Source organism: Corvus moneduloides, chromosome 10 (genome assembly GCF_009650955.1).
Source record: "Corvus moneduloides isolate bCorMon1 chromosome 10, bCorMon1.pri, whole genome shotgun sequence".
Lineage (NCBI taxonomy): Eukaryota > Metazoa > Chordata > Aves > Passeriformes > Corvidae > Corvus > Corvus moneduloides.
The window spans coordinates 13,593,265-13,605,828 of record NC_045485.1 but is presented as its reverse complement, the minus strand read 5'-3'; the positions used below and the strand labels follow the sequence as shown (position 1 = coordinate 13,605,828).

At 37.2% G+C, this 12,564-nt stretch overlaps 1 long non-coding RNA gene across 2 annotated transcripts in view; it reads left to right on the top strand.

The window, feature by feature from the left end:
* The window catches only part of LOC116448977, an 86,293-nt gene that overhangs the window by 57,824 nt on the left and 15,905 nt on the right, over positions 1-12,564 (top strand). For both annotated transcript variants that reach the window (XR_004242179.1, XR_004242178.1), the window contains one exon: positions 7,410-7,490. This is a non-coding gene — a long non-coding RNA (uncharacterized LOC116448977). The remainder of the gene's footprint in view (positions 1-7,409; positions 7,491-12,564) is intronic.

Below are 12,564 nucleotides of genomic sequence, written 5' to 3'. Positions count from 1 at the left end.
ACTCCTGTACAAATAAGATCAGCATCAAACCTAACCTTTGGTTTAGAATATTGACAGTATACAAAAGATTTATTCCAATCTCTATGTAAATAATATCTGTGATCAATTTAATACACATTTAAGGGGGTTTCAAGGCTTTATTACTCACTGGATTAAATGTACATTTTGGTAATATATTATTGCTATTGTACATCCAATAGATCTAATTCAGCCCAGGGTGATTTTTTTATAACCAAGTAATAGACCACTGAAAATAGGATTTATTATAGAAATGCCAAGACATTCTTATTTATAGTACAATAGTACAAATTGCCCCTGTAATAAATACTCTTCAGTTATCAAATCATCAGTCTTTCATGGTAACATTGACAAATGATCCCATAGGCAGTATGATATTATTAATGTCATGTATTAACTTTCAATTTTAAATTGGTTCTTGGATCTGGAACAACTGTACATTAGATGATGCAGTTTAAGTAGGGCTTGTGACCTAAATCTGCATAGCATTACAGCAAAGTGTGAGTACACATAGTGCTTTAGACTATCTTAATCAGCAACCTGAAAACAGTGTCACTCTCAGTCCACAATTCAACACAGATTTGTAGATTTCATCCACTTAGAGGAAACTGTTACCAAAGAATGTCTAAAAGGGAAATTTTTTAATCATGCAGAAAATTTTTGGTAAGTCATTGTCATTGTTGGTCCCAAGAGAAAGCAGGTCAATTATTAAGAGCTGGCAAAAATAAAGAATAGAATGAATTTTCTTTAAAATTCAGCTTTTGAGAGTTCTTTTCTTACCAGCAAGTGTTTGTTTCATAAGCTGTTCACTATTACTGTAGAAGAAACAACATTTAGTTATGTATATTTGATCTGGAAAAAGTGCAAAACCAGGGTCCTTTGTAGAGATTTTACATTTGTATAAAGTAAAACAAAATAAGCAGGCAGGATTAAGAAAATGTTATAAAAGTAAGCTTTGCAAGAAGTATTTATTTGAACAATGAGATTGGCAAGTCTAACAATGTAAGAAATATATGCTTAGCAACTTTTCATAGCTTAGCTTTGTAGTACTCAGCAGATACATTTTTTATCCTCAGTTCAGTCCCATATTTCAGTACTAGAAATCCAAATAACTTAAATCCTTAACAGTCTCAGAATGAGGTACTATTTAATTATATAAATTTTATGCTTCAACATCACCAGTAATTTATTCAGAATTTTAACTGCTCTTTTAATGCATCAAAGCTTGATTGGAAATAAGTGACAATTTTTTATTTGTTTTTCTGGTAAGCTGGATAATATTTATTTTGTTTAAGAGAAATTTAGCACATTTTTTTCAGCAGCCAGTTAAGTGTGCTCATTGTTGGTGCCAATGCACTGTAGAGATTTTAAAGGAAGCTAAATAGTTTAGACAGTCAATTGAAAAAAAAAGTGTAGTAATCCCAATGGGATGTTGGGAAGACTTTTTTTCTATGTCTTTCTTGTGTTATGCATTTTTCTGTCTTGGAGAAAATCTTGGTTTCTCAACTTGCCTCACTCTCATTCCAGCACCCAGCCTCACTAGTCAAGGAGAGCAGCTAACTGGCTGATCAAAGTTAGGACAGCTGGCTATCACCCTCAGACCACATTAGAGCATGGAAAAATTCATCCTGGATCTCAGTCAACAGTCTCTTCCCTGTCTGTCTGTTCTCTCCCAGCCAGTTAACATAGTCTCTTTTCTTTGGAAATTCCTGCACTTGAAGACACAGCTTTATCCCAGGTGGAGATTCCAGTGTTTTTACACACTGCACCTGAAAAACATTTACAAATATTTCTGCAGTCCCTTCTACTCACGTTTGGCCAGCAGAGTGTATCTGTAATTTTATTAATTTACACTGACATGACTTTAGACTGGGGATTGAGTACTTATTAATAGGCAGTAAAAGTATGTGTTTACATCTGTCTGTCTTTATCAGGAGAAAGCATCTCTATTTATCCCAGCTACTATGTCAAACATTCATAGTCATCTGAAGTGCAACATCCTTCACTCATCCTGTAAGAATGTTCTCTCTTCAGCTCATCTAAACAAACTCTTCAACTACAGAATGCAGCAACTTAAAGCCCAGTTCAGCATCCCTTGTCTTGTCAAAGCTTTTACCCAAATGAGATCTGAGGTGACTCATGGACCAGCAGTTCCTATGAAAATTAATAATGTAGAATTACCCAGGGCATCAATAAGAGCCTGAAACAACCCCTAAGCCTCATTCTCTGCTGTCTGCATAACAGAATTCATCACCAAGGCTTCATTTTGAGGTCAAACTTTTTGATCTAGGTACAAAAAGAATTCATCACTGATTTATACCTGCAGTTACTTTTGGAAATGCAATTATACCCACTATCCCAAAACCAGAGGCCAAGTTAAAACACATTCTAAGAATCAGATGCTAAATTGATGGTGGTGATGTAAAGGCCTCGAACAGCTGCCCATGCTCAGTTCACACTTGATCCCAAGCCCATTGAAGGCACTGTGAATCTTTCCTTTGACGTCAATGGGCTTCAGATCAGGTTCTGAGCAATTTTTTAAAAACCTCAGATAAATCAAAACCATTTCCTTTGGAATGAGACTGTTCACACCCCTTGGTGAAGACTATTTCCTTTCCAAACACAGCTTTCGTCCCCAAGTCACATCAGCTAAATTTCTATTTTTACCAAAAGCTTCATTTTTTAAGGAAGCAGGAAGTATGTTTTTACTTATATTTTCTAAGCTGTTTTTGTTCAAACTTTCAAAAATATCCCCAGCTGGGCAGGCCACACCTACAACGAAAAATGCAGAACATTTTAGAAAGTTATGGCTATTTAAAACCCTCTTTTTTAAAACGGAAACTCCTTTCAGATTTTATGTGCTGAGGGACTGTCCCTACACAGTGCAGCCAGTACACTCCAGTAGATCATTTTGTCTCAAATGCACGGCACCATGGCAAATGCTATTACCTGTATGACAGAACTGATACAACACTAACTGTTATACAGAACATTGTGCTAAATACTATATAAATTGCTTTATAAATGTTTCCAAAATTCAAAATAAATTATAAGGTAGAGTAGACCAGGGAGAGTAATCTACCTGTCAGGAGCCAGTTCTGTCTAACCATTCCCAGAAAGTGATGGGAACATTCTTGAATAATTTTAAATTTTAATTAAATTTAATTTAATGAAAAACAATCCTTGTGATGACTAAGAGAAGAGTGAGGTGCTCCCCCTTTGTTGAAGACTGTGAGAGTGGTGAGCATGTGTTCACTGCTTGGAAAGAACAAGGGTGCAAAGACATGTTCAGACACCATGTGGATGTACAGAAAACACCAAGCAGAGCCTATTCTATAGCCTGAATCTATTCCCTTGTGTAAGCAGGTCTCCCATAGTTTTGCATGGGGAAATACCACTTTCATACCACTGACCAGTGGGCTGTGAATATTACCTGGGAGACTTTCTGCCCCTTTAGTGAATGCCAAAATTTCTATATTGTTTCATAAACACAGCAACTGTCATATTTAACTGTTAAAATTCATGTGTGCCAGTATATCATCGTTTCAAGGGAAAATGGTACAAAGGATCTTTGCTCCTTGGACTGTGATAACTGTTTATGGTGATGGAGAGACTGTCTTAATTAGATTAGCTGAGTTATCATGGGAAAAAAGATTAGACGAGCTGTGTTTCCTTTTTCTGCCCAAGCATAGGCATGAAAACCCCACCTCAATAATGGCCATCTCCCATTTAATGTGTGATTGCAACTTTACCCTGAGAAATAGCACTCTCTAGATAAGTTGCTTCCTAAAAAATCTCCTAGGGGCACTTTGTGCCAAGTCCACTGCTGTGTTCCTGTAGTATTGGGCCTCCATCCCTTGTGAGAACATCTGTGTAAAACAGATGGATAAGGTGATCTTCATCTGCAGTTTCCCTCCATTGTTTTCTGAGTATTCTGAAAAGATGTACCTCTCAGGGGCCCCAGACCTGTGATTTTGATGCAGGAGCAAAAGCACATGTTTTGCAGAGGAACAATGTAGATCTTGCAGGATAACCTATGATGCACAGTAGTCCTGAGTAGAAGCTAAGTGAGACAAAACCAGATGATTCCCCGAAGAACAGTTCAGGCTATATGGTTCACACAATCTTGGGATGAGATAAAAGGGAACTCAATACAGAAAAACCATCTAAGAAACCTCTTTCAGACTGAAAACAGCAGCTAAGAAGCCTTACTGAAAACCATTGTCAACTACTGCTTCTGGACTGCATCACTTTCTTCTCCTATGGTAATGAAAGACTTTGAGCAAAATTTATTGTCCAAAAAGCACTTGTTCTAACACTGTGAAGGAGTCCAGCAGAAGGGACAGAGATGACTAGTTTGCTATAATATGTGAAATTGCCCCCAAAATATGTACTGTGCCTAAGATCAAAACCAAGCAGACCGGGAGTATAAAATAAGCTTTGAAGGCAGTGCAGGGGGTCACAAGTGTTTTTTGGTGTGAGGATCTTAGTGGCCTCAGCTGATGTCAATTTAAAGAGACAAATGATTATACCAGAGGCAGAAAAAATAACATGGTACTATTCCCCGAGGTATTGATATCTCATCAGACACATTTTTTTGAGTTAAGCAACAAGACAAAAAGGAGTTGGCGGAGGGAGAGGGGGGAAGCCAAAAAACAACCACAAACCCCCAAACCAAAAACACCACAGTTCCTTTGAGTATGAATTTAACCAACTAGTTGCCTGGGTTTATTATGTTTTTTAATCCTATGAAAAAAAACTGACTTGCTTATCTGGCTAATTGGGACTCTTCTTGTATCATGACAGTTGAGGAAGCCTAAAGAAAAGGGCTATAAATACCTACAGAAAGAGAAGGGATGAATACACAGTCATCCTGTGGGTTTAAGAATTGCCCTAGCAGATACAAGACTCCCAGTTGTAACTCATTTCTTTAACAGCACTGGTGAACATCAAAGAGTACAGCATGGAGCATGCTGAGTTCCAATTACACACCTCAAAAGTAAATGTTACTTCAATGGACAGTCTTTGGAAATTCAAAATGAAATAAAGGCCAAGATACCCAAATGCTCTCTAAAAAATGTACACCCTTACTGATAACAATTGTTTCCTCAAAATACATAGTTATTAGTATACAACACTACCTCATTTTGTGAAAAATTGTTTCAGGAATGTGTTAAGAGCACATATGGATATTAAACTCTGCAAGATATCAGGAAAAGAAGTGTCAAATAATTAATTTCAGTGAATTTCTATTGTTTTTTAACAAGCCATTTTTAGACACAGGAAATCTTTTCTGAGCACAGCTCGTGTTTAAAGGAGAAATAGAGTTAGTACAAATAATTGGTGTGTCTTGAAGCTATGGAAGCATGACTTGTTTCATTAAAAAAAAAGTCTTTAAAAGCTGTCTAAACCCTCTGTAGCTAAATACAAGTTCAAAGAGTTAAGTCTTTCACATTATTTAGCAAAAAATCATTGCAACAACTGTCTTTGATTGTTGGTTTGTTTTTTTTCTCTCTTCCCACAGTAACGAACAGATTTTTCTCTAACACCTTAATCCAGTGCAAGGAAAAAAACCTAGTGATGTGGCCATAATATTAACTCAAATAAGTAATGGATAACGAAATTAATGTAATAAGTGGCCTTTAATTTCAGTTGTACAACCACCCTAACCTTCATGACAGTGCTCACATGCGTGTTCCTGTCACATACCCTTGCCTTCCTGCAAGTATATCCAGTATCCAACGAACTGGCTATAGCATGTAATGAAAGTATTGAAGTAACTTCTACAGTCAGCAGTACATGCAATGTTACTTAAATGGAACTATTTTCACAGAAAAATTGCTATGCTATGGTAGATATGCCAATACTACCTTGGGTAATATATATAGATTATGTAAAAGAAGTATACGTGTGTGTGTGTGCGCCTTATCAAGCCCTTGCATCAAGCTACCAACAAGAGTTTCTTTACCCCATAGGGTGTTGGTGTTTAGCTCGCGTTTTACCTGGTCCTACCTCTAAGTTTGTAAGTAGTTCTGGTTTTGTTCTCAGAAAAGGATAAGATTTTCCTAAGGAAATTAACATAAACCAGGATTAAGAAGTGTGTTAAGCCTCTTCTATAATTATTTGGATCCTAGACTGGATGCATTGCAAATAAGATGTAGATGTGTCAATACTGAAATGCATAGCAGATAATTCATGCTGAATATCTACCCTCATAGTCTAATTTTGCACAACCAAATTGAAAGAAGGTCTCCTTTTGTCATGCAGTAAAAATAATCACTATGTTTTCACTTCAAATATTTCAGAATTATGATTTTTCAAAATGTTCTCTTCATTGCTCTAAAACTCCCTTCCTCTCACTGTTTTTCTGTTGTATTTTTTCTTGATTTTGTTTTCCATAGCATTTCTTAATTCATTTATCACTTTCAACCCGTGACTATAATATGTTTCCTTATTGTAATGGGTTTTCATTTAGCACATGGGTTTTCATCTTTTTCATTAGGTCAGCCCACAATAAATCTGTAATTTACTTTTTAAAAGAATAGAGGATTGTACAAATGAAGCGAGTGAATTTACATTAGAGTTCATATTAAATACAAGAATTAAGCTTGACTACAAGTGCCATGATCTAAAATCCTTCAACCACACACTAAGACTTTTTTAAATAAGCACCTACGAGTTATGCCCTGTAATGAGTACATGTGTATTATGTTAACACTCCTTTTCATTGTGAAAGATAGCAGAAAGTCATCTGGCTTGCCTATGTTGGCAGTTGCCAAGCTGCCAGACCTGAGCTTGGGTGCTGATTGTGCCTGGTGCCAAAAGACTCAAGAGGAGGAGCCAACAGCTGAGATTGCAGGGCAAGTGCTCAAGAGAACCTGTGAGCCCCATTAAAGCAAACATTTAGATGCAAAAGGAACAATTTGGATATAAAAATTATTTGGATACATCTGCTTGATCAAGCAGCCATTATGCCTGCTGAGGGCTCTTATACATCTCAGTCTCAGGTGGGGTTGATCAAATGTGGGCAGAAGGAGGTTTGGATACAGGATCAGTCAAACCTATGGACCTTTACATTAAGACAGATAGCAGCCACAGCAGTACTGAAGCTAAAACAGAGAAATCACACAGCAGGGAGGCAATGCACAGTAGATTGTGGGGAGCTCTGAAGTATGTGTTCTCCTCTTGACCCCTTTTTTTTTTTTTTTTTGCATGTTTTTGATCATTTTTAAAATAGTTGAGAACTGCCAGTTAATGCTGAATCTAGACAAACGGCAGCAGTTCCTTACATGTCTTAGAACCTGTGGGATGATAAGGGTTGCTCTAGGTACAGAAATTTGTGGAAGTAGTTTTGCTGCCATAAGGACTAATGTTTTACTTTTTTTTCCCAGGAAATCTTGGATTGTGGACCACTTTTCATTAGTTGTTCCTGGTGGCTCAATATCACCTTCAGCAAGATCCAAACCACAAGTGTGAGTCAATAATTATCTTTCCTTTTTTTCTTTAGAATTAAGCCTTTTTATATTATTTTTAAACTGTTTTATTACTTGTTTCATCAAGTGCAAAAAAAGCAAAATATCTTCTTCACTGATACCAGAACATGTGTGCATTTTTATTTTTTGTTGCTATTTCATTTTTCCTATAACACAGAATTACCTGCTTTATAAGGTCGTAATGTCTCTTGCTGTTTTACTTTAAATCACCAGTTTCAGGACAGTCAGAATTTCAGGAAAATTTGTTTTCAAAGTTTCTCCAAAGAAAGGATTTTTCAGCTCAAACTTAATAGGGTAGCCTTGTGCCTAGACGATATCAGCATTTTTTGCTATTAGCGGTTATAAGAAATTTTCTCTTCGTGCAGTGGTACTAGGCTAGCACAGACTACTTTTAGACTTCAGATTACTTTCATTCAGGTACTGGTTGGAAGTATGTGGAACTTTTCACAAACTACAGTGCACTCAGCCTGTTAAAAATGCTGATTTAATCCAGATTTATGGATCACTGCTGTTAAAAACAATTTTCAAAGTATGCCTTTAAAGCCCTCTTATTTCTTAAACCTGTTTTACCTTTCCTTGCACTAAGAATACAAGACAAACTGATATATTCCCCTTTAGTTAGATTTGGTTCAGGGAATATACACAATATTTCTGCATTTTAATCCTATAACAATTCCCCCAAATTATCTGCATCCATGGAGATCTTTACTTTAGTTCCTGTCAGCCTAAACAAAGAATCCACATCAGTACTTCCATATTTTTGCCCAGGATTTCCCAGACAAAAATATGTGTTCACATACCCTTAAAATATTTGAGGTATGCACAATAAATCCACTAATTTCATAACATGTCAGACATACTTGTGAATGTGCAGAAGAACTGGACACCACATGCTAAGTAGCCGTTATGCCTCCTGGAAAATAGAGATATACTGTGCATGTCAGAACCTCCTGGCAGCGCAATCCAGCACTTTCTGGAGTCATCAGACTTAAGACAGCAACACTGTCACAGAGGTCAGTGAAGCTGCTCTTCCCAGCACTCTTACACTGCCGTATGCTTAGGACAGAGAACATCTCCTCCACCACCGCACACTGCATTGCAGGGCTGAAGAGCAGCAGCAGGAAAACCCCTGGGCAGCTGGAAGCCCCCTGACAATGCAAGATCACAAGTGTGCAGCCTTACAGCAGTTCCCATAGAAATGATGGAGCTGTGCTGGTCAGAGCAAGGTTAGGATGTGATTCTGCCACTTTTTCTCTCAAGAGAAGACACTGGTCTTTGGAAATGGCTGTTGCTGTAGATCAACAAACAGAACCAACCAAAAGAACACATTTTAGCATAAGGATAATAGCAGGCACATCAAGAAACCCAAGAACAATTTAAGCCAGTGGAAACAAGAAAAGCCAAAATGTCTACATCTAAACATAAGCAATATGGAGGAAGATAATATTTACAACAGAGGTTCAGTTACTTGTGCATTTTCTGCAATTCCAGATTTCAGGAGACAAGCTCTACTTTGGCAATTTTATTGTATGTGTTTAATTCAAGGTATTAAGAAAGCATGTATGCACTTTAAAAAGTTTACATTCATGTTCTGGAAAAAAAAAAATTTAAAAGAGAAAGAAAAGAGGAAAGAAAGAGAAAAACATAGATAAGATGAAGGTGCTAGAATTGACTCTGTTTATTAATCTCTACATGTGAATGTTGCTGGTGCACTTCTTCAACCAGAACGCACTGACATGTACAGACAATCAGGCACATTGAGCCCAGCAGCAGGGGACAGGGGAAGCAGCTGAGCCAGGGAGGAGACAAATTCGGGGCAGATCTCAGGATGGCAGGGGAGAGTACGTCAGGAACAGTGATTTTACATCCTAGGAAGGCTATTTTGTTCTTTCAGGAGACTTTTATGATATAGTCCAAAAATGGGATGTTAGGCATAGAAGGTTTAATTGCTGTATTTCAGTCCTCGAAAAAAAGATACGTGCAATGAAAATTTAAAAAAAAAAAACTATGTCCCTTGGTCTCATTGGAGCTATGGTAAAAGTGTATGAAGAATGTAACATATCTTCCTTGTATTAATATACAGTATAAAGAAATAGGTCTAGAGCTCAAGACACAAATGGAGCTTTAGATTAGCTGTCAACAATGTCATATCCATGTTAATAATGCCCTATTCATGCCTGGGGCTGACAGTCTTTCTTATTTTTATTCACAAATTCCATTTAATAACAGCAATAAGTCACTCTAGACAGTGTATTTCTAAGGGATTTCTGCACTTCTCAGGTGGTTAAAGTCACTTGACCTTCGGCCTCATGCCTTAAAAACTCCCTAAGAGATGTGCTAAATTGCCCAGAAATACATTGCCTGTCATGTCTTGTTGGTTAATTAAGGGCCAACCTAGATGGCCTATAAGGACTGCCCTTAAGTAATTACTAATTGATCTCCTACTCAAGAAAAATGAATAAATTCCACAGCAGCCACACTGTCACATGGCATTCACTCAAATTCATATTCCTCCAATAGAGGATGAAAAGCACACAATACAACCCATAGGGTGGATTTGAGTGCAGAAGAATCTTCAGAGCAGCAAAGCCTCAGTCCCAGAGTTTGTTGTGTCTTACTGGTTGTAGTCACTGCTCTCAGCCCTTCACTTGCATTGAGACAAAATACATTGCTTGAAAATCAGAATTTGAGAGATTAAGAAGTATCTAGTATTTCCCATCTGGATTTAACTACTCTGAAAGATATTTAAACTTTGTTACAAATATCCAGCCAAGGAATCTCAGCAAAACTGTTAAATCATTACCTGATGAAAGCCTACCAAAACAGCCAGAGGAAACACATTTCAAAGCTCTTTTCTGAAGAATGGAGGTGGGATTTATGTTGGTACAGGAGAGGTTCTTGCAGCTTTTTTTAACCCATAATTTTTATCAGTATTCATGACAGAAACTTCCTGGTATTTTCTGTTTAAAAGAGTCTGAAAACCTCCTGTTATCTTCTTTTTTGATAAGACAATTAGAACGCTTTGAGTTGCATCAGAAATCTGGACAATGTATAGGAGTATATTTTCAGGTATAAGCAATATGAATACAATGCTCTTAAGAAATGTATGGATAACAATAGTTATTAGCCTCCTGTCAGCCTCAGTAAGAGCACATTTGTATATTATCCTATCCAACTAGTTTTCAGATACTGACTTCTCACACCTATATTAGTGGTTTACATGTTTCAAAATTCTCAAAGTAAAAGGGACCCACCTCTGAAATATTTCTCTTGGACTCATTGGATGAAATGAGGACTCATTGGAGTCAAAGATAACATTTCTGTTGACTTCAGTATTAAGGCCAAGATTTTAGTCCTGCAGACATGAAGAGTATAAAACGATACAAAATTTGGGAGACAGTCTGGTACATGATAACATATGGTACAGGAGGATAAGCCAATGTTTTTAGTGCCTCATTTGAAAAGCTGCAGTGGTTCCATGCTTCAGCTGATGCTTTGTTCAGGGCTCTCCCCACTCCCCTAAAACCACATTAGGGGAAGAGCAGCATTTACCCTGATTGCATAGAAACAGGGACTCTGAAATCTGGAAACACACTGATCACTGCGGGGGTACAAACACCACTGGCATAATGCTAGGAATCACATTAAGATACCTGTCTCACCTATTAAATGCTTAACTGCTTTATCTTCCATACCTTTTAATCTGTTAAATGTTGTGGAATCAGTGTATGTAAAACTGTAAATGTTATGGGTAGCTGGGACATGTGACATAAATATACCTTCTAGTCATTATGATTACATAACTGATTGCTGGTATTTGACTCAATGTACTGTACTGATTGTTTTAAGATATAAAGAGATTGATAAATTAAATAAAAGAAACACGCATTCCTGAAGCTTGTTTGAAACAGAGATAAACAGCGAGCTAGGAAGGGCTGCTTCCCCCATCTGGATAAAACCAAAGGGCTGAAAAGCACAGTCAAATCCAACCACTGCCCTTTCAATCAGTCCCCTGGTATTTTGTGTAAAAAATTACATCCTGGCCTATTTCTGCAGTTGATGCAATTCTGGAATAATATGTTTGATTAAGATGGCTACTGACAAGATGTGTAAACACATGCAATGTAAGCTAATTTTTGTGATATAACATTTTTACAGTTACTCACAGGCAGCAATAAACTGGCATTTCTAGTGTGGGGGGTGTTTCAGAACCTTGGAGCTCAACTAGATGTTTATGAAGTCAAATTCATCTTCAACAAACATCAATATTTATGCAGCCTTTCAGTGTAGCAGTAAAACATATTCCTTTAAAAATAAGGGAATAAAAATAGTGATAATTCTGATTCCTGGATGTGCCTAGTTTCTTGAAACTGAAAAGGCCTTTGCTGTCATCACATTCTGCAATGATTTCTGTGTTTTTCTATAACATTTTTCTCCCTACACATGTGGGTTTTATATCCTCTTCATGTTGGTATAGCATGAAGTCTTATGTGGAATTTAGAGGATCTGAACTAAATGTAGCTAAAAGGAACTTTTGGATGAACTGCCTGGGATTTGTTCAGATCTGTTAAAGTAATGGGGGAAAGCACAAAAGGATAAAGAAAAGAAAGGCCTTAATCTTTGTTCCATGAGTGATAAAGCAGCATCACATGGGTGAAAATTGGCCTGACCTTCACCCACATGATGCTGCTTCTGCCTCAGCCACTCTTTCTTTGCTCTGATTAAGTGAAGATAGCCTCTTTCTCTGCAAGGAAAAGTCAAAGAACAAAAAGAAAAAAAATTCTGTCTTAACTATAAAAGGTTTATTTTTTTAATCACAGTTGGGCTCATACAAGCCAGTTTCTAATCTTATTTTTTTAAGCTAAAAAAGTGCCTTTTTAGAATTTCTTTGGCTCGGTTTCTTTAGCCCCCCCCTTCGAACCTCAGGGCCTAGATCTTAACTTGCTTCCCTTGGATGTGCTTTGTTGCTCATCTTCACTTTTACATGATAGCTGTTTGACTTAAATGGGTTGTTCGCCAAAGGATTGCCCCTTGGGGAATGGAAAAACTGGAG